Source organism: Eurosta solidaginis, chromosome X (assembly GCF_040869045.1).
Source record: "Eurosta solidaginis isolate ZX-2024a chromosome X, ASM4086904v1, whole genome shotgun sequence".
Taxonomy (NCBI): Eukaryota; Metazoa; Arthropoda; class Insecta; order Diptera; family Tephritidae; genus Eurosta; species Eurosta solidaginis.
In genome coordinates this window covers 138,555,943-138,579,197 of record NC_090324.1, presented here as the reverse complement: position 1 = coordinate 138,579,197, position 23,255 = coordinate 138,555,943, and the positions used below count along the sequence as shown (strand labels likewise).

Sequence of the window (23,255 nt, the reverse complement as noted above, 5' to 3'; positions counted from 1 at the left end):
ACGAGTAAATTTATATTAAAGGATTGTAATTTCATTGTAAAATTACCTCACCTTTGTGTAATTTTCAACAAACTTCGGTTGAAATATTACACCATAAGTGTTTAAATTTAAAACTTGGTTAAGTAGCTTTTACACTCCTATTGTTGAAAGTTAAACAGTGCGTCTGTTTAATTTTTCAGAAGTGTATTTTTGCATATACTGAGGTAGGAAATAAATAGCCTACCTTTTTGTATGCGAAATTACACGAAAATTTCTAAGAGTGTGGAGTATATCAAAAAAGTTCAACAAGATTATTATTTTAAGTAGAGGCATCCTCGAGTGCCGAATGCCAAATCTTCTTTATTTTAAAAACTTCAGTGTATTTATACTTTATAATTCTTTCATTTCTTATGCGCTACTTAGTTACTACATAAACATATACATATTTACTCTAATTCTTACATTCTTACTAATTCTAACAAAAGTCCTGTAGCCAAGCGCCCGCTTACACATTCGTACAAACCACATTCATAAACTGCTTTAATGCACTTTCTGAAAGCGTGTGAAAATGTTGGATTAGAGGAATACGCGACTAAACAACTTAGACACCGCGCGTGTTGTGTGTAGATATGTATGCATACACTTTGAATACATTACAGTTTGGAATTAGCGGAATTTCCCTAAATTCATTACAATACGAAACAATCCTACCCCAAAGCAAATATACTACAATTACAACGGGAATAGGAACTTCAGATGAAACAACAATAACGGCAATAATAACGGTAATCAGTGTAACAGCAATAATAACGGTAATGACCATAAATATCAACAAAAGAGAAATTATTTTGCCGATTAACACGAAACTACTATTACAAAAAACAGCAAAAATACCACCAAGAACAGAAATAATCCTGCCGATTAAACTAAATATACCTGAAGATAATGTAGCTTTAAGCCAAAAAATACAAGAAGGTGAATTTTCAGCAAATTCAATCGCACCGGCAGAGGAATTCACATGTAAAGATATTAAATGTCAACACTTATTCCACTATACCATATTAAATGCACATAATCAGCCGAAAAAATACAGTAATGAATGATTCAATAAACCAAGTCCAAAGTAGCATTTGCTGGCCAGAGTTATTGTTCGCTGGATTTCAGAGCTGATGTTGTTGTTTGTGTTAATCCTGGTTCCCAAATAAACGAAGTTTTCTACTATTTCGAAATTATCACTGCCAAGAGTAACGTGGTTGTCAAGGCGCAAACGCGCTGACTCTTTGCTCGATGACAGCAGGTACTTGGTTTTGCACTCATTTCTTGTTTGGAGGAAGCAAAATTAATGGCGCGGGTGTTCACGCAGATGATATCAAAGTCATCAGCATACGCCAGTAACGCCGTAAAGATATTTAATGTAATAATCAAGCCACATTTTGAATACTGTTCGACCATTATATTCCTGGGATCCAGGCAGATGAAAAACAGGCTACAAAAACTACAAAACAAAGGGATGCGGTGCATACTATTATGTAATAGGCTGACAGCAATCACATATATGTTAGAAACTCTGAAATGGAGCCACGCCCATTTAGTAATTTTCTTTTATTTTTGTATTTTGTTGCACCATATCAATACTGGAGTTAAATGTTGACATAATTTACTTATGTACTTTAAAGATATTCAATTTTTTGTTATAATTTGACTTAAAAAAATTTTTTTTTAAAAGTTGGCGTGTTCGTCATCCCATTTTTCTAATTTTTATTTAGCACACATATAGGAATAGGAGTAATGCTCTTGCCAAATTTCATTATGATATCTTCAACGACTGCCAAATTACGGCTTGCAAAACTTTCAAATTACATTCTTTCAAAAGGGGCGGTGCCACGCCCATTGTCCAAAATTTTACTAATTTTCTATTCTACGTCATAAAGTCAACCCACCTACTAAGTTTCATCGCTTTATCCGTCTTTGGTAATGAATTATCGCACTTTTCGGTTCGATATCGAAAAAGTGGGCGTGGTTATAGTCCGATTTCTTTCATTTTAAATAGCGATCTGAGACGAGTGCCCAGGAACATACGTACCAAATTCCATCAAGATACCTGAAAATTTACTCAAGTTATCATGTTTACGGACGGACGGACCCACGGACATGGCTAAATAAATTTCTTCCCCCCCCCCCCCCCCCCCCCCCCCCACATCATTTTGATATATATAAGTCAATATCTATCTCGATTAGTTTATGACGTTACGGATTACCGCTATGCGAACAAAGTTAATATGCTCTTTGAGCTCTGCTCAGCTGAGTATAAAATTTGTTGTATATATTTATACTGCACACAGAGTATATTAACTTTGATTGGATAACGGTTGGTTGTACAGGTATAAAGGAATCGAGATAGATATAGACTTCCATATATCAAAATTATCAGTATCGAAAAAAAATTTGATTGAGCCATGTCCTGTCCGTCCGTCCGTCCGTTAGAACGACAACTTGAGTAAATATTGAGATATCTTCACGAAATTTGGTACACTAGCTTATGTGGACCCAGAAAAGATTGATATTGAAAATGAGAGAAATTGGATGATAACCACGCCCACTTTTTATATATATAAAATTTTGGAAAACAGATAAAACCTGATAATTTAGTAAATAATACACCTAGAATGTTCAAATTTGACATGTGCACTGATATTGAAACTCTTGATAAAAAATTCGAAAATATTTTTTAAAATGGCAGTGGCACCGCCCACTTGTGATAAAATCAATTTAAAAATATTATTAATCATAAATCAAAAATCGTTAATCGTATCGTAACAAAATTCGGCAGAGAGGTTGCCTTTACTATATGGAATGCTTTGAGGACAAATTAACGAGAAAAAAAAATCGGTTAAGGACCACGCCCACTTTTATATAAAAGATTTTTAAAAGGGTCGTGGACGAATAAAATAAGCTATATCTTTGCAAAGAAGAGCTTTATATCAATGGTATTTCATTTCACAATTGGATTTATAACAACAAATAGGAAAAATTTCAAATTTAAAAAAATGGGTGTGGCGCCGCCCGTTTTATGACTAAGCAATTTTCTATGTTTCGTCAGCCATAACTCGAAGAAAAATTAACGGATCGTAATAAAATTGGGTACACAAATTTTCCCTATGGCAGGAAATATTTCTAGAAAAAATGGACGAGATCGGTTAAAGGCCATGCCCACTTTTATATAAAAGATTTTTAAAAGGATCGTAGACGAAAATAATAAGCTATATCTTAGCGAAAAAGAGCTTTGTACCAATTCAATTTTACTTTATAAATTGAAATATAACTTTAAATTGGAAAACACTAAAATTTTTGAAAATGGGTGTGGCACCGCCCCTTTTACAACTAAGCAATTTTCTATCTTTCCGGCGCCATAACTCGAAGAAAAATTAACATATCGTTATGAAATTGTGCACACGTATTTTCCTTATGGCAGAAAATATTTCTAGTAAAAATGGACGGGATCGGTTAAAGACCGCGGCAACTTTGATATAAAACAAATTTAAAAGGGTCGTAGGCTAGAATAATTAGCTATAACTTAGCAAAAAAAATAGTTTTGAATCAATGATATTTCACTCATCAAGTTTTGTTGTAAGATGAAATGTGGAGACATTTTTTTTTTAATTGGGCGGTGCCACGTGTTATGTAGAAAAGTAGTTTATCTTAAATGAAATGTACAATTGAAGCTCACGCTGAGTATATAATGTTCGGTTACACCCGAACTTAGACACCTTTACTTGTTTTGTTTTTTTTTTTTTTGTTTTGTTTATTTATTTTTAATCTATAGTGTTATACAATATCATCATACGCCTAGTTTCCTCCTCTCTAGTTGTAGGATTAATAACATCATTAATAGTTGGCTCCCTTGTCATTCCTACAGTTTTACAGAATTCTTTTAGCCACTTTAATTCTTTTTTGTAATCTCTTTCTTCTAATTTGTTTTTAAGGTCTTCAATTGAGCCTTTAGTAGGCATTATTTAACAATCCTTTTTAATTAATAGCAAATATATTATTATTTAATTTTCCTTTTTATTATTATTATTCCTTAACTCCTTTATTTCCTTCTTTAATTTAATTTTTTCTTCACTATTTGTACTTAAATTTATTTTTTCGTATAACTTACCTATGGATCTCCTCAGGTTGACCTGTTTTCCTCCTCTTTTTCTCTTCAATTTGACCGGCTTTGGGATTTTTGGTTCCTCAATATTTTTCTAACCCTATTTCTTTTCCTATATTCCTCGATTGTCAGTGGCTTAGGGCCTTGCTTGACTTGTTCGGGTGTTTCTTTTTCACTTCTTTGCAAATTTAAGCTTAATCTAATTATTTTATTAAATACTTGGTCAAACTGACTTTGATTTTTTATGTCCGTTTCTGGGAACATAATTCAAAAATTAGAAAAAAAATTTACAGCAAAAATATAATTTTTGCTCGACAATAAGCAGACGTTAGTTTGCCATAATATTTTTGGGGTTGTTTTACTTAATAATAATGCCTAAATTTTTGTTGTATGTTTTTGTTGTTCCTGTTGCCGGTTATCTTCCTCAGCGTATGTGAATCAGTTTTTCCTCTTCATTTGTGTCCTTCCTCAGTATTATTCCACCTCGTATGCCGCTGTTATTTTCTGTCTGTTATTACGTTAATGGATGTTCAATAAGAAACCTTGTATTATGTCCCTTCAATGAGAGTAAATGCGTTGTGTACTGTGAACGCTTTTGCTTAATATGTAGGCTCTATTTTTATCCCATTGGGTTTTGATTCCGTTACTCTCAAGAACTGGGCACGTCTATATAAATTACCACCTTACTTTTCGAAACCGCCACTCTCAGGAACTGGGAATGTTGAATTCCTTTATTGGTGGCGATTGTCAAGTGGCAGGATCGCCATGTATAATGTATCAAATGTTTTAGTTCGATAGAGGCACCATTGAGTGGAGTATATCAGAAAGGTTCAACAAGATTATTATTGTAGGTAGAGGCATCCTTTAGTTTCGAATACCAAATCTTCTTTATTTTAAAAACTTCAGTGTATTTATACTTTATAATTCTTTCATTTCTTATGCGCTACTTAGTTACTACATAAACATATACATATTTACTCTAATTCTTACATTCTTACTAAGTCTAACAAAAGTCCTGTAGCCAAGCGTCCGCTTACACATTCGTACAAACCACATTCATAAACTGCTTTAATGCACTTGCTGAAAGCGTGTGAAAATGTTGGAGTAGAGGAATACGCGACTAAACAACTTAGACACCGCGCGTGTTGTGTGTAGATATGTATGCATTCACTTTGGATACATTACAGTTTGGAATAAGCGGAATTTCCCTAAATTCATTACAATACGAAACAATCCTACCCCAAAGCAAAATTACTACAATTACAACGGGAATAGGAACTTCAGAAGCAACAACAATAACGGCAATAATAACGGTAATCAGTGTAACAGCAATAATAACGGTTATGACCATAAATATCAACAAAAGGGAAATTATTTTGCCGATTACCACGAAACTACCATTACAAAAAACAGCAAAAATACCACCAAGAACAGAAATAATCTTGCCGATTAAACTAAATATACCTTAAGATAGTGTAGCTTTAAACCAAAAAATACGAGAAGGTGAATTTTCAGCAAATTTAATCGCACCGCCAGAGGAATTTCACATGTAAAGATATTAAATGTTAACACTTATTCCACTATACCATATTAAATGCACATAATCAGCCGAAAACATACAGTAATGAACGATTCAATAAACAAAGTCCAAAGTAGCATTTGCTGGCAAGAGTGATTATTCGCTGGATTTCAGAGCTGATGTTGTTGTTTTTGTTAATCCTGGTTCCCAAATAAACGAAGTTTTCTACTATTTCGAAATTATCACTGCCAAGAGTAGCGTGGTTGTTAAGGCGCAAACGCGTTGGCTCTTTGCTCGATGACAGCAGGTAGTTCGTTTTGCACTCATTTCTTGTTTGGAGGAAGCAAAATTAATGGCGCGGGTGTTCACGCAGATAATATCAAAGTCATCAGCATACGCCAGTAATTGCACGCTGTAAAGATATTTAATGTAATGATCAAGCCACATTTTGAATACTGTTTGACCATTTTATTCCTGGGATCCACACAGATGAAAAACAGGCTGCAAAACTACAAAACAAAGGGATGAGGTGCATACTATTATGTAATAGGCTGACACCAATCACATATATGTTAGAAACTCCGCGAAGGACCATCAACATCGTTAACACTCCCCATGACCTTCGGGGAGTTTCTCGCTAAAACAACAACAACAAATGGTGTGTCCACTATTTACCTCAAGAAGTCTTTTTTACTTTCAAGTCTGGGCAATTTCGCACGGCTCTCTAATGTCGTCGCCATAACAGCCTCTACATTTTCCGGTATAACCAGTTTGGAAACGCTAGCTAGCAATTGAACATGTCGTTCCGTTCCTTGTGTGTGTGATGGAATTTTTGGATCATTAAACGGTGGATCATTTTGATTTAAATATTCTTTCAATGTATCATACGGAATGCTTCGCGTGAATGGTGGTTCAAATACGATATTTTTATACTCAGTTGAGCAGAGCTCACAGAGTATATTAACTTTGATTGGTTAACGGTTGGTTGTACAGGTATAAAGGAATCGATCGAGATACATATAGACTTCAATATAAAAATCATCAGTATCGAAAAAAAATTTGTTTGAGCCATGTCCGTCCGTCCGTTAACTCAATAACTTGAGTAAATTTTGAGGTATCTTGACGAAATTTGGTATGTAGGTTCCTGGGCGCTCATCTCAGATCGCTATTTCGATATCGAAACCGAAAAGTGCGATAATTCATTACCAAAGACGGATAAAGCGATGAAACTTAGTAGGTTGGTTGACTTTATGACGTAGAATAGAAAATTAGTAAAATTTTGCGCAATGGGCGTGGCACCGCCCACTTTTGAAAGAATGTAATTTGAAAGTTTTGCAAGCCGTAATTTGGCAGTCGTTGAAGATATCATGATGAAATTTGGCAAGAGCGTTACTCCTATTCCTATATGTGTGCCAAATAAAAATTTGCAAAATGGGATGACGAACACGCCAACTTTAAAAAACAAATTTTTTTAAGTCAATTTATAACAAAAAATTTAATATCTTTACAGTATATAAGTAAATTATGTCAACATTCAACTCCAGTAATGATATGGTGCAATAAAATACAAAAACAAAAGAAAATTTCAAAATGGGTGTGGCTCCGCCCTTTTTCATTTGATTTGTCTAGGATACATTTAATGCCATAAGTTGAACAAATATTTACCAATCCTTGTGAAATTTGGTAGGCGCTTGGATTCTAGGATGATAACTGTTTTCTGTGAAAAAGGGTGCACTCGGTTGAAGCCACGCTCAGTTTTTATACACAGTAGATCGTCTGTCCTTCCGCTCAGCCGTTAACACGATAACTTGAGCCAAAATCGATATATCTTTACTAAACTCAGTTCACATAATTACCTGAACACACTTTGTATTGGTATAAAAAATGGCCGAAATCCGAATATAACCACGCCCACTTTTTCGATTTCGAAAATGACGAAAAATGAAAAAAATGCCATAATTCTATACCAAATACGAAAAAGGGATGAAACATGGTAATTGCATTGGTGTTGTAGCGTACAACAAGCAAAATAAAATGTATGTTGTGTTATTAAATTATGATGTATACGACCTTAGATGCAGGAACTTCTTATTGTACGCAACTTTATGCATTTGTAACGATAGCGGTTGTATGAAGTAAAACACTAGTTTTGTATAAACTTTTAATTTAATTACTTCAGCGGGTTGCACTATGTAAAATTACATTCAATAAAAGCAAAAGCAAGAAGAAATACTAAACAATGACATTTCATATTCTTTCATTACATTCCTTCGCATTGGAATAACAGGGTTGCCAGATGGGCACGAACATGCCGGCCGCCTTGAACGACCGATAAGAGTTCGAAATTAAATTCATGTTCACAAATTGAATTCACATTTCAATTACTAAAAATATCTTAGATAGTTAAATATTTATATTTCAAATACGTATGTATTAAGAGATCAACATTACAGTACAGACTCATCTTGTGTTGGCAGCAAAGTTAGTTTCGCTATAGGCCGAACCAATTCACCATCGGCAGTCTTCAGTCTTACTACACGTACTAATCCGTCTGTGCCAGGATGACACTGAATGATACGCCCAAGTCGCCATTTAGTAGGTGGGCTAGTTGGATCGTGAATGATAACGACGTCATCTTCCTTTAGATTTGCGGAGGAACGAAACCATTTATCCCTTTGTTGTAGGTTGACGAGATATTCGTTTCGCCAACGGGACCAAAAATGTTGTGCATTGCGCTAATAACTTGCCATCTTTGACGCAACCTTCCTGAGAAATTTTCGGTATCAGGTTCAGGCAGCGCCTTGATTGGCTCACCAATCAGGAAATGACCAGGGGTGAGAACTTCCAGGTCATCAGCATTAGCAGAGTACCAATAGAGCGGTCGAGAGTTGGTGCAAGCTTCAATTTCCGTCAACAGGGTAGACAATTCTTCGTATGTTAATAATGAATTACCCAGAGCTCGTTTTAGGTGATATTTAACTTGCTTAACCCCTGTCTCCCAATAGCCACCCATATGTAGCGCGCTCGGCGGGTTAAAGTGCCATGTCAATTGCATATTTGCCAGATACGAGGTAACTTTTTCATCTCTCAAGCAGCGGTGGTAGGCGGCGTATAACTCTTTCTCAGCACCTACGAAATTGGTGCCGTTGTCCGAATAGACATGCTGGCAATAACCCCTTCTATTTATAAATCTCGAAAGAGCGGCAATAAACGCTGGTGAGGAGAGATCTCCGACGAGTTCGAGATGCATTGCCCCAGTACTCATGCATATGAAACTGCATATATATGCCTTGCATGATTTAGCTCCTCTGCCTTGAGGGAACTTGATAAAATAGGGTCCTGCAAAGTCGACAGCGCTGTGCAAAAAACACCGATAACTTGTTAGGCGGCTCCTTGGCAGATCCGACATCGCTTGACCTAGCGGTTGACGGTTTATACGTTTACATTTTGCGCATTTCACCGCAGGTGAGAGCGCCAGTATTGCGTTGACTGCTGATTGTTTGTAGATTTTTGATGAAGCGTATAGCGTAGGCCATAACCCTCTTTAGTTTAGTGTACGAATTATATCTTGCTAATAGGTCCCACTCTTCCGTTGCTTGAGTGAGATGCGATGCGGACTTGGTATTTCGTAATTCGGTACTAGCAGTTGGATCGAGTTTCATTATTTGTTCCAAATCTTCGTTCGTCTGATGTTGCCACTGATTTTCACCTTCGGATAACCAACTTGGGCCTTGCCACCAAAGACAATGCGCGAGTAGATACGAACGAGTTAATCCTCTAGATGCGCATTCCGCTGGATTATCCTCTGAACGGACGTATCGCCAACACTGAGAAGCCAAAACTTCCTGCACAGCGGCTACGCGGTTCGCTACGAAGACTGGCCATCGACTTTGATGACTTTTTAACCAGGCTAGAGTTATAGTCGAGTCAGTCCACGCATATAACTTTTTCATATTACCACCGAAGCTTAGCTGGATCTGCTTGACAAGTTTAGCGCCTAGATGCGCTGCGCACAATTCTAAGCGTAGAAAGGTCGTACTTTTTAAAGGCGCAACTTTTGCGCGTGCGGCGACGAAAACTACTTTAAATTTTCCATCGAGTATTTGCGTGCGACAGTAAAGTGCGGCAGCGTAGGCGTGTTGCGATGCATCCGTGAAGACATGGTACTCAGCGTGATCGTAAATTTCGCCGGTGCCAATCCAACGATTTAATTTGAGTGCAGTGAGTTCAGGCAACTGCTGACGATAAGCAAGCCATTCCTTTGCGACATCGACAGGCACTGGTTCGTCCCAATCAACATCCGCTCGCCAAATTCGCTGCAGCCAAATTTTCGATAAAATTGTACAAGGTGCGATTAATCCGAGTGGATCTAAGATTTTACTTGAATCCGACAAAAAAGGTCTTTTCGTAAGAACTGCAGGCAGTGGTGTTATGTTCACTGCTATCGATAAAAAATCGTCGCTCGTGTTCCAAATAGTACCCAATGTACGTACTTCATCGCCGTCAGCCAACAAGTGTGAAATTTGCTTCGATGCGTGCGGTACATTTTCCTTAAGCTCATTGCAATTTGTAGCCCATTTACGTAACTCGAACCCAGCGTTAGATAGAACCACGGTTATATTACTTTGCAGCTTCATAAGTTCGTCGATAGAAAACGATCCCGTGAGGAGATCGTCCATGTAAAAATCGCGCATGATGACTCTAGCGGCATATACATGAACTTGTCGATACATTTTTTCGACGTCGGCCAGCATGGTAAGGCTGAGTAACACAGCACTGTGCTGTTTTATTGTGTTAACACTCAGTAATGTGCGGCACGCACACGCACACTTATCGATTAATTTATAACACAGTGGCACACTCGATGGCACAAAGTTTGCTGTTTCTATAGCACAGAGAATGACACTCAGATCGTAAGTGCACATTCATACATATGTACATAGTCCATTGTGCTTGTGTTTTGCTTGTGTGTTGATTGTACTCATAATCTTGCCTGTGTATTACGTTTGAAAGATGTGGGCACAAAATGTATACTCTAAGTTGAAAATGTTCTATTTAAACAGAAAAAGTTGTTATATAATTCCCTAAACGTGGGAGTATGAAAGAAGATAAATGTTGCCATGATTTACTTTTCTAAATGGCGTCAAACGTGGCGTTAGAGGTAAGTAACACAGTACTGTGCTCTGATAAAGTTCCAACACTCATACCGACTTTCGATAATCAGTTATAACACAATTGTGTCAACACAATGTGTTAACACTGCAAAGTGTGCCTGTGCTACTGTGTTAACACTCAAAAAATAGTGTCATTACCCACCACTACATCATAGAGTAGCGATGAGTCCGAAAACATACCATTATAGAGAACATATCCTCTTGTATCTGTGGGCCTATCATCAAAGCGTCGTTTAACGAGAAACCGGTCGATGTTTTCATCGAAGCGTTAAAAACCACTCTAAGTTTAGTGGTGGAACTAGTGTCTTTCACCACAGCATGGTGTGGCATGTAGAAGATTTTATGCGGTGGCGCGTCACCCACGAGCTCCATGTGACCCATACTTAAGAGCTCCCGCATAAACTCGGAGTATTGTCGACGTAGCTCGTCATCCATAGCGAAACGTTTTTCCATTCGTAGCAAACTTCGTATAGATATGTTTCTCGACTCACCTAAGGGTACAGACTCCTTAAAAGGGAGGCGAAATATATAGCGCCCGTCTTTGGAGCGGCGGCAATGCTGGCGAAAGTGCTTTTCGCAAGCCTCTTCTTCAACAGTTAAAAATTGCTTAGGCGGAAACTCCTCGAGTTCCCAGAACTTACTCAGCATTCTAATGAGTGGCACATCACAATGAAGTGAGAGAAGACCAGTATTGGGACTAGATGAACGCATGGCTTTTCCGAAATTACCCAACCTAAAACTGTGTTTTGTGCCATAGGTGTATTAGGCGGCCCCTTACAGAGCCCAGATAGAAAAAAATTTATCCATTTCGTCCATCCCTATTAAAACATCGATAGGGCCAGGTTTGGCGTAGTGCCGATCAGCGAGATCGAGATTTTGTATGTGCGGCCAAGATGGCATCCGTACACAAACGCTAGGTAGATAGTTTGTGATCTTCGATAATATAAGCGAATTGATTGTAAAATTCGTAGCAAGAGATGGAGATGTGAGTGAGAGCACGGTCTCTCCTTTAACTTGACCACCATCTGACGAACCAATCCCAGTGACATGAGCTGCCGAAGGTTTTCTAGGTAAACGGATGCGTTGGATGCAGGCCTCTGTCACGAAGGATGCATGTGCGCCGTTGTCAAACAACACTCGTGCGGGTTGCCATCGACCTACATGGTCTTGCAGTTAGACTTCCGCAGTTGCCAACAAGATGGCCTTGTCACCTTCAGCGTGGTGAGATGATACACAACCAAGATGCGGTGCCTCAGGTTTGGCATTTATAGACGACGTTGCGGTTTAATCATTCATTGTTGAAGACGTAGAATTTTTTATAAAAATATTGCTTTGCGGCTTTACGAACGGAGAAGCATGCACATTTAGATCAGCACCGGAGGTGTTACTTCCATTGCCACCATGAAGTAGGGTGTGATGTCGACGTCGGCAGATGTTGCATACTGATGAACTACGACATTTTGCTATAAAATGACCTTTGCACAAACAATTGAGGCAAGCGCTGTGTTTCTTAATAACTGCAAACGTAGAAGCGGCATCTAATTTACGAAAACTTGGGCAAGCGTAGATGTTGTGTTTGGCATTGCAATGCATACAGGGGGCTACGTTCGCTACGGCACTAGAGTTGGAAGACGGTGTGTGCTGCTCACCAACCGCATGAAGGACGTTTGTTGTAGTCTTCGCTACTACTTTGAGCTGACTCGCTCCTTGGGATGTCGTCGACAGTGTAGTAGTCATCGGCAACATTTCGAGCGAGCGAGGGCGTATTTCTAAAAATTCGACCAAATCTTCGAAGGTAGGCAAAGCATCCTTGACTAACGAAAGCTTCCATTGTTTTCTGGTCTCGTAAGCCAGTTTTGAAACCGTGATGTGAATGAGCCAGTCGTCACAAAATTCGACAGGCCTACCTAACGCATGAAGTGAACCAACGTGCTGCATAGTGACGTTTAGAATTTGCTTAATAGCCTTACCAGTATCTCGCGGTGCTTTTTCGATCGCGAAAATAGCTTTAAAATGAGCGTCGACCATGACACGCAAAACTTTGTACCGTGCGGTGAGTAACTCCCACGCCGCACTGTAGTTGGCATCGCATATTTGTAGACTAATTACAAGTTGAAGTGCCTCACCTTGAAGACAGTTACGCAAATAATGCAATTTCTGACTATCAGACAAGCTCGCATTTTTATGTACGAGTGACTGAAAGGCGTCGTGAAAAGCCAGCCAATTTGTAGGATCACCGCTAAAAGTGGGTAACTGTAACTTGGGTAGTTGAACTGGAGACGATGAAAAACTTGTTGCCGTAGGTATACGCGGGGTTTCAGAGGTTCCGATAAGACGTTTGAAATTCGCCTTTGCTGTAATGTACCACTCTTCGGCCTGTGCACGCGATTGCTCTTCAACCGCTGCGTTTTCTTCACCGCACGACAACTCTACTTCTTGCCGAGCGTCAGCGAATCGGAGCCACTGCTCCTCGAGAAGTTGTAGATATGTTTCTACCGATTCCTTATCTAAGGCTAACTCATCCTTTTTGCTTGTTACCACATATCGCTTGATTGCATTCAATGCAGAATCGCGCACCTTTAGTTTTGACATGGCGTGATTTGCAAATTTGGGGTTATGTTATACACGTGAAAATGTTACTACTAAATGTGTATTTAAACCCGCACTTGTACCAGCAAAAACCTTTGATTAGCTTTAGAAAAGTTTTACGTAGGTTTATAACCTTTTTTCAGCATAAAAGATTCAATTCCGATGAAATTTAGTTGCAGATTGTGACTCGCAACTATGTATGTACATATGTACGTGTGCCGGCACTATCCGGCTCGAAGGACCAGCTTGTTGCGTACAGCAAGCAAAATAAAATGTATGTTAGGTTATTAAATTATGATGTATACGACCTTAGATGCAGGAACTTCTTATTGGACGCAACTTTATGCATTTGTAACGATAGCGGTTGTATGAAGTAACACACTAGTTTTGTATAAATTTTTAATTTAATTACTTCAGCGGGTTGCACTATGTAAAATTACATTCAATAAAAGCAAAAGCAAGAAGAAAAACTAAACAATGACATTTCATATTCTTTCATTACATTCCTTCGCATTGGAATAACAGGGTTTCCAGATGGGCGCGAACAGGTGTATTGACGTAAAATATAACTTTAGAAAAAAAACTTTGTAAAATGGGTGTGACAACTACCATATTAAGCAGAAGAAAATGAAAAAGTTCTGCAGGGCGAAATCGAAAGCCCTTGGAATCATGGCAGGAATACTGTTCGTGGTATTACGTATATAAATAAATTAGCGGTACCCGACAGAAGATATTCTGGGTCACCCTGGTCCACATTTTGGTCGAAATCTCGAAAACGCCTTCACATATACAACTCCCACAACTCCCTTTTAAAATTCTTATTAATACCTTTAGTTTGACACCCATATTGTACAAACACATTATAGAGTCACCCCTAGTCCACCTTTATGGCGATATATCGAAAAGGCGTCCACCTATAGAACTAAGGCCCACTCCCTTTTAAAATACTCATTATCACCTTTCGATTGATACTCATAATGTACAAACGCATTCTAAAGTCACCGCTGGACCACCTTTATAACGATATGCCGAAAAGGCGTCCACCTATAGAGCTAAGGCCCACTCCCTTTTAAAATACTCATTAACACCTTTCATTTGATACCCATATCGTACAAACAAATTCTAGAGTCACCCTTGGTTCACCTTTATGGCGATATCTCGAAAAGGCGTCCACCCATAGAACTAAGGCCTACTCCCTTTTAAAACACTCATTAACACCTTACCTTTGGTACCCATATCGTACAAACAAATTCTAGAGTCACCCTTGGTCCACCTTTATGGCGATATCTCGAAAAGGCGTCCACCTATAGAACTGAGGCCAACGCCCTTTTAAAAAACTCATTAACACCTTTCTTTTGATACCCATATCGTACAAACAAATTCTATAGTAACCCCTGGTCCACCTTTATGGCGATATCTCGAAAAGGCGTCACCTATAGAACTAAGGCCCACGCCCTTTTAAAATATTCATTAACACCTTTCATTTGATACCCATATCGTACAAACAACACATTCCAGGGTTACCCTAGGTTCATTTTCCTACATGGTGATTTTCCCTTATTTTGTCTCCATAGCTCTCAACTGAGTATGTAATGTTCGGTTACACCCGAACTTAGCCTTCCTTACTTGTTATCATTCACATTGATCATTTTCGTATAGCTTGTGCAATTAAAGTTTATATCTGGTTTTTTATAAACTCTAAGTTCCATTGGCTCGTCAACATCGGTTCGATAGCGTAGAATTTTCTTGATGGCACAGTCGCGCTTTTCTTTGCTATCATCAAACAACATTGATAACAAGATATTTTCCGAATGCGCATAATATGAATTATCTTTAATTACTTGATTGACAATTTTCCGTAAACGAGGTTCTAGAAATCGTGACCAACCAATGAACTTGAAAAATAATGCACTGCCGTACACGACAGAGCTGTAATACTTGATATTGAAGTACATTGGCACATAACATTTAATTATAAATTCAACCAGAATTCTTAAATTTGCATCTGGATTTTCCGTTGTTACATATAATGTAGCGGCCTTGGTGAGCCACCGAGAATGTACAATTTTCCCTGGTTTGATGTTAGCCAGATCCACCGGAACCACGCCGCAGAAATTGCATGCCATGTCATATAAGTACTTCGAATCGGTGGAAAATTCAATTTTTTCTGGAGCAGGGGGCATATTTTGCAACTCAATTTTCTGGAAGCCGTCCACCACCTGAAAATATATAATAATAAAATAATTAAAAATGGTTGACAATTATAATAAATGAGTGATAGCAATAAGTTACCGGAAGAGTTTCACAAGTTTCGATTTGACGGCTCATTTTTCCGGTTGCCGATCTTGGTCCAGTGCTGGTTGATTTATCCAAAGCTTCAAACAAATGCCGAAACGGAAGTTCGTTGAAGTGTAGAAGGCAAACGAACCAATGCAATGGTCTTTCTAACAGCAATTCGAATCGTCGTATAATTCCACCGTGTGGGCCAGTGTTTGTTGGCTCACCGTCAGTGCATATTCCAATTAATGCATCCAGTGATATATTTTTATCGTTGAAAAAACCATTTAATTTGGTTGTTTTGTATTCAATCAATTCAGAGTTGGGTTCTCTCAAAATTACAAGATGAGAAGTTTCCCATGCTTATCTTTAATTTTAAAATCTTGCAAAAGAGCGGTTCCCAATGCTGATGCTACTCTGTCAGGCACACCAAATCTGTCACATACCAAGGCAAAGTTAAAACTATCGTATCTCTCTCTGTATTGTGAACTTGTGCTTCTATCCATATATTCTTGAACCGGTGGCGGTGCGTGTGTTGAATCATCGGGATCTTGGTATGTTGGCATTGATGACATAGACGTTGCTCCTTGCTCTTCAGTTTCCATCATAAATGCATCCATTGTTAGTCTTCTCTGATTATGTTGATCGTGCATGAACTCTTTGAGGCGTTCGGAAACCCAGCCGCATGCACATGGAGCTGCCTTCAAATCGCATTTTCATGTTCCAATGTAAAAAATTTTTTCCAGAGATTTTACATACTCTATAAATTGTTGGGTGTTTTTTCTTCTCTTGATTTGCTCTTGATACTTGTCAAGCAATTTATTCAATTTATATATAATATATTTAAATACACTTTTTTTCAGCATTATTTCCATACCAAGTTTTTCCCAAATTCCAATCAACTTATCTTGTACTTGAATAGTGAATGATTTATGGGAAAATTTTTTTGTTCTGTTTTAGCACGTTCGCTTAAGTAAAAATAATATCTCAAGATATCCAAATGGGTTGGTAAATTAAGATCAGTTAAATCAGTAGACACACCAAAAACGGTAACATCATGCTTGGGTATATGACTCATTGGGTTTTCGATAGTTGTTGATGTAGTTGCTTCATCTTGCGATGTAGAGGATGGTGGATTCATTGTAAAATTTTTGATTTGGAATGGTCACTTTACTTATTATTTTGAAATATTTTTTTATCTGAAATTAGCATTTCACACACTGAGTTCTTCACAACGACTTAATGCATTCACAAAAACTGTTGCGTTATATATGGTCTGCGAGACTAGGTAATAAGAATGAAATGGTAATTTCAATTCTACCTGCTGTGTCTTGTGGTGGCTTAAAAAAAACAACACAAGGAATTTTACGATCTGCAATTGTGTCACAGTGATACATTCATTTTTTAAAACGGTTGAATAAAAAACCAACACAACTGTGTTTACGACATGCAAATGCATCACAGTGATGCCTTGGTTTTAAAAGAGTTGTAAAAACGCTAATTTCTAATAATTTTTTTTAATTTCTTTTCTATTACTAAGTTAAATTCATTTTTTCATTTACATATGTTCTGACTAAATAAATTTCTAAAGAGAAAAATAAACTCCAAAAAGAAAAAACATAGGCATTTCGCTGATTTTTTCATGTAAAGTGCAAAACCGGCGATTTTTTTGAAATGTTTGTATGGTGAACCCCCAGGGGGGTTCCAGGGGGTGTGCCACTGGCATCGGTGGGTCGGGCCTCCAAAGTTAGTGGGGGTCGGTCGTACATTTGGACTCGATTGGAGCACTCTAAATGGGTCAAAGTGGGATTTTTCAAAATTTGCCCATACCCAAAAGTTCGACCCAAATTGGGGGACATCAGAATTCGTTTTAGAGGTATGGTTCCTTCGGCAAAGTTTCTTATTTTTATCCCTAGAATATGATTTTCACAGAGCAATGGGCGATTTTTTTGCCTCCCCACAAATCGACCCGGCCTAATGCATATACTTATGCAAAATCGTTTACTTCAAGGGAAATACTTGCACCATTTCAATTAAATTGTGTTATTATTCATTTATTTCAATTAAATTGAAAAGCTTTATTTAAAACTTTAATTCTGTTTGTTATAAATCGAAATGTAGTCTTCGCTCCTTAACACTCAATCTCTCAATAATTTCTTCCGATCTTATTGGTACATCGCGATGAATCGCCAACATTGTCAAACCATTCAGTCGCTCCTTACATGGGAATGAAAAAAAAGCTAAGATATTGAGCTATATAAAGCAATGTAGTGATTATTTCAAATACCGGTCCCGTAGAATTGTGAAGATAAGTCTTTAATCTTTTAAGGGTTGAAAGTGATGTGGAAAAAGAAACGGGGAATGTTGCAAAAATTTTAAGCAATTGAAATAAGTCATAAAATGACGTTTTATCGCGGCTTTGAAGTGCGTCCAGCGCAGTTTGTGGTGAAAGATTTTGTCGATTTAAAAACGACAATATTTTCACTTTCAATGTACGGCTCATAAAACTGACCTAGTTTCAATAATTTCGCGTCATTAACATCAGTACGGTTAGCCGAAAAAATTGAAGCAAATCTTTTGAAGATTGTGTTATGTTTATTGAATCGAGTATTAATTTCCATTATTATATCGTCAATAAATGGGTAAAAGACCGATACCTTGAAATAATTAGCTAGATCTTGCGGAACTTGGTTAGATCTCAATCGTTTCTTTTTGATTTCTATACCTATGTCATTTGCACCCTTTTCATTTTCTAATATCCATTTTTAATTATTTTTCCCACTTTCACACGTTTTGATTATTTTAATGAGCAGCTCTATTAATATGCGATAACTGAGAACATCACATTTGAATTTTTCAAGAGTTGACAGCAGCTACAGGGCTGTATTTCAAAATATGAGGTTGTCAGATGTACTTGGTAACTTTTGAAAAGTGAGGTATCGTTATGTATCAAAAATCACGAATCTTAATTCATTACCAGTATTTACATACAATAATCTTTTTTTTTTGCTAAAATCACGTCCACTTTTGATTTAAAATATTTTAAAATTGTTGAAGTGATAATATCGTTAGTTCCATTATTCGTTTTGATTTATGAACAACTGACACCTTTCGCTTGTTTGCTAATTTTGTATTATTTAGTTTAATTTTATTTATTTTGTTTTGTTTATTTTTGTGTTAATTACTTAGGTTTTTATTTATTTTTTTTAAATTAATTTTAAAAATAAGAACAAATGAAATTAAATAAACTAAACACAAATAAAATAAAGTAAAATAATACAAAAATAAGTAAAGATAAACAAAAAATACAAAACTAGTAAACAAGCGAAAGGTGCCAGCTTTTCATAAATCAAAACGAACTGAGATAGTCTTCGACGCAAATAAGCGAACTGAGATATTCTTCATTGGGACCGACGATATGGAATTTCATGAGTACTGTATACTCCATGACAAAATTAAACATTAATATTACCTTCCCACGTACGTACTTATATAGAGATTTTTATTTTCTCTTGTATATTTTTTGCTAAATCAGAAGGAAAATTGGTAATTTTAATATAAATTACGAAGTAAAATAAGAAGTTGAGCGACGAAGGGGATCTATCCACCCAATCCCTCCGCCGCCGCCCCCCCCCCCCCCCCCCCCCCCCCCCCCCCGGCTTATGCCGCTGGATTCAGCTATAGGTTATACACAGCCATACAACAGAGGTTTGTGTCTCCGCTTTTCGGTACAACAAGTTCTGTTGCTAGTTGCCGCTAGATTGGTCTCCTAAGCATTATATAAGTGAGGATAAGCCTTTTTTTGCACGCAAACGTAGACGTATATACGTGTAAAAAAATAAGCATGGCTATTGTTCCATTGCCGGACTTAGGTAAAGATTATAATTAATGCCCATTTATTGCACTCCACCTTTATATTTTTGTTCCTTATAAATTGGGTTTATGTAAAATTTTTAATATCAAAGTTTGACAAGATTATGTTTTTGTTTAAATATAAATTTTTCTTCTTATGTATTTTTTATTATAACCTAGTAGCGCTCAAAGCTTCTTTCAAAGTTTCAGGTCTATGAATTATCAGAAAGTTCCTTAAAACACTAAAGTAAAATTTCCAAGTTCGGATCATTTTTTTTTAATTTTCACGGTCTCTTGACCTCCTAGCGAATTTTCTTTCATGTTACACTATCATAGGGTTCGGAAATAGTTCTTAGTTTCAAGAACTTAGCTGTTACTCAAATAGCGGTCGCAAGATTCCACATGCTGTAAATGGATTTTTTAATATCTCTAAATATCTTGATCACTACCGAGAGAAATTTTTTTTCCTAACTATCACACCATAGTAAAGCCCGAAGCTGTGTTCAAAGTTGCGGATCACTGGGTTATCGAAGAATTCCTTAAAACTCGGAATCAAAATTTCCAAGCCCGGAAAATATTTTGAATTTTCTCGAACCTTGAACCACCTGACAAAAATTTGTTTCCCTCGTGTCGCACTGACATAGGGTTCTGAAGTATATTTTTTAGTTTAAAGATTCTAGCTCTACGGAAAATTTGTCAAGCAGCGGTCGCAAGGTTCAGCATTATGTAAGTGGACTTTCTAAATATCTCGATTCCTGTTCCGTCTAGAAAAAATTGTATGCTAATTATTACAACCCAATAAAGCACAAATCTTTATTCAGACCCTCAAATCTCCAAGTTATCGAAAACTACCTTCAAACTCGGAAGCAAAGTTTACAAGTTCGGACTTTTTTTCAATTTTTCCAATTCCTGGAGCACTTATCAAAGTTTTTTCCCTTCACGTTAAATTGTCACCAGGTTCTGATGTGTGTTCCAAATTTAAAAACTGTAGCTTTCCGGGAAGTTACTCAAAACTGTATTGCAAAAGTCTCAAATTTTGTATGGAAATTGGCGGAAATACATCAAACGAAACTAATATAAAGAAGGTATAAACAAAATTTGCGATATTGATAACTATGCCAATGAACTCAAAATGAGACCCCAAACCAAATGATACCAGAGAAATTATAATAAATGCCAAAAAGCCAAGAAACATAAAATATGACTATAATGTCAATACTAATAACTTTGAAATAGGAGACTTATTTTATGTAAGAATAGAAAATACAGCGAAAAACCAAAGCTATACTATGACCCACATGAAATTATAAAAAGAAACGGAATAAACTCCTCATTAGACATTAATGATAAATATAAGGAATTAAATGATAACATATTAAATAAATATATAGAATTAATGAATTATGAAAATAAAATGAAAGATATATTAAATAACTTGACAATGTATAGAATACAAATACAGGACCCCACATCGAGGCTACAAAACAAAAACAATAGCTTAGTTGATAAGCTTTTCAAATTGGACCTGATTTCAAAGGCCGAAAGAAATAAGTTAACCACGACCACGGCACTATCCCCACGAATTTATGGACTTCCGAAAATACACAAGGAAGGAACACCACTTCGGCCGATTAGCTCTGGGATGGGATCACCATCAACGGCTTATGTAAATACATTGCCGACATATTAAAAAACGTCATGACGAACTCCATATATAATATTAAAAATTCGCTAGAGTTTAAAGAAAAGATAAATACCTCATATATTTATGACGATGAAAAACTTATATCTTTTGACGTAATTTCCCTATTCCCCAGTATACCCACACAGCTAGCACTTGACATTATAATAAGAAAATGGACGATAATAGAAAAACATACGAAAATGCCAAAGAAACTATTTATGGAAGTATTAAAATTCTGTATAGAAGAAAACAGATATTTTAAGTTTAAAGAGACAATATACACACAACTAAAAGGATTACCGATGAGATAGCCGACTTCACCAGTGATTGCAGATATCGTAATGGAGGAATTATTGGAAAATACAACTGCAAAATTGACTAGAACACCAAGATGCATTACCAAATATGTGGACGATCTATTCGCTATTATAAATGAAAATGACGTAAAAAGTACACTTGACGCATTAAATTCATTTGACAAAAATATAAAATTCACAACAGAACTCGAAGACGACGGAAAATTACCTTATCTCGACACAATTATTATTCGACGAGGAAACCAATTAAAGCTCAAGTGGTATAAGAAAACAACATCTACCGGACGAATCATCAATTTTTATTCAAAACATCCAAAAAGATGATAATGAATACAGCAATGGCTTGTATACGACGAATGTTACAAATATCAGACGACACTTACCACAAGCAAATAAAAGAAGAAATTAAATTAATATTAAAAAGGAATGACTTTCCTGACAAGGTTATTAAAAGCTTAATAAAAAGAAGTTTATCAGACACGAGTCAACGTGAATCCGAAAAAAAAAAATATTCAAATCGCTAGCATATGTACCAAAATTGTCAGAGCGTCTAGCAAAATCAGATTGCTATAATAGAGAAAAAGTGAAGATAGCTCACAAACCAATAAACACATTGAAAAATATTTTTAACAAAACGAAATCCGAAATTCCTAAAACAGAAAAAAGTAATATTGTCTATAAAATCCCTTGTAATGGAAGCAAAACAGAATCATGCAATAACATATATGTGGGAACAACGAAAGCAAAATTTAAATCTCGACTAGTGCAACATAAATCCGATTTTAAATATTGTCATGTAACTATTAACCAAAAAACAACATTAATGACACACTGTGCAACGAAGAACCATTTTCCAGACTTTGATAAAACGATGATACTCCAACAAGAAACCAATTATAACAAGAGATTTACACTGGAAATGCTGCATATAACTAACACACCGACCAGCATAAGAATGAACTACAAGACGGACATCGATAATTGCGCGAGCTCCTACAGACATTTGATAACAAACAGACGGACAGTACAAAACTCCGCGTTGAGCAGGGAAGACGCGTAAAATAATGTATGTAATTAATGTTTTTTATGAATGTTTGTTTTTATGTCAATTGTTATTTTTATTTTGTTTATTTTTCTTTATATTGTTATAGTTAATCCTGAAGACGGTTACAGTAGGTAACCGAAATATATTGAAGAAAAAACTCAACAATTTTTGAAAATTTTATTTACAAAATTGGACCTCAAGCCGGCAAGAAAATTATTTCTATATAGAATTAAGATAAGAAACTACAAATGACTATAGCTATAATATGTACAAAAATATTTTAATGGTAAACAAATTTCAAACACATTAAAAGTATTGCATAAGTCCATACTCAAAATTATTTCATTATTATATGCAAACGAAATAATTTTTCAACAAAATTATGTCATACTGATGCACAAGCAATGGCAATGGCCTAGAAGGGAGGCTTTTCTTTCTTTTTAGCTTTTGTTTGCGTTGCATTATAACTTGCATAGACACAACCACATTTCACAATGTACATATCGCTAGCTTAGGGTGCAAAGGCGCCAACTGCATGTTTTTACACAATTGCGATTTTAATGCAGATCAAAAGAGAATTAAAAAATACATCGTTAAAAAAGAAAAAGTTGGTAACTCTTTTTTTCATGTTGTTTCGTGTTGATGCGTAAATGTGCCATGTACATA

The 23,255-nt window shown here is 36.5% G+C and overlaps 1 protein-coding gene across 1 annotated transcript in view; it reads left to right on the top strand.

Annotated features, from left to right (window-relative positions):
• The window catches only part of LOC137235482 (calcium-dependent secretion activator-like), a 3,515,579-nt gene that overhangs the window by 241,165 nt on the left and 3,251,159 nt on the right, over window positions 1-23,255 (top strand). The gene's annotated exons all lie outside the window — the stretch shown is intronic.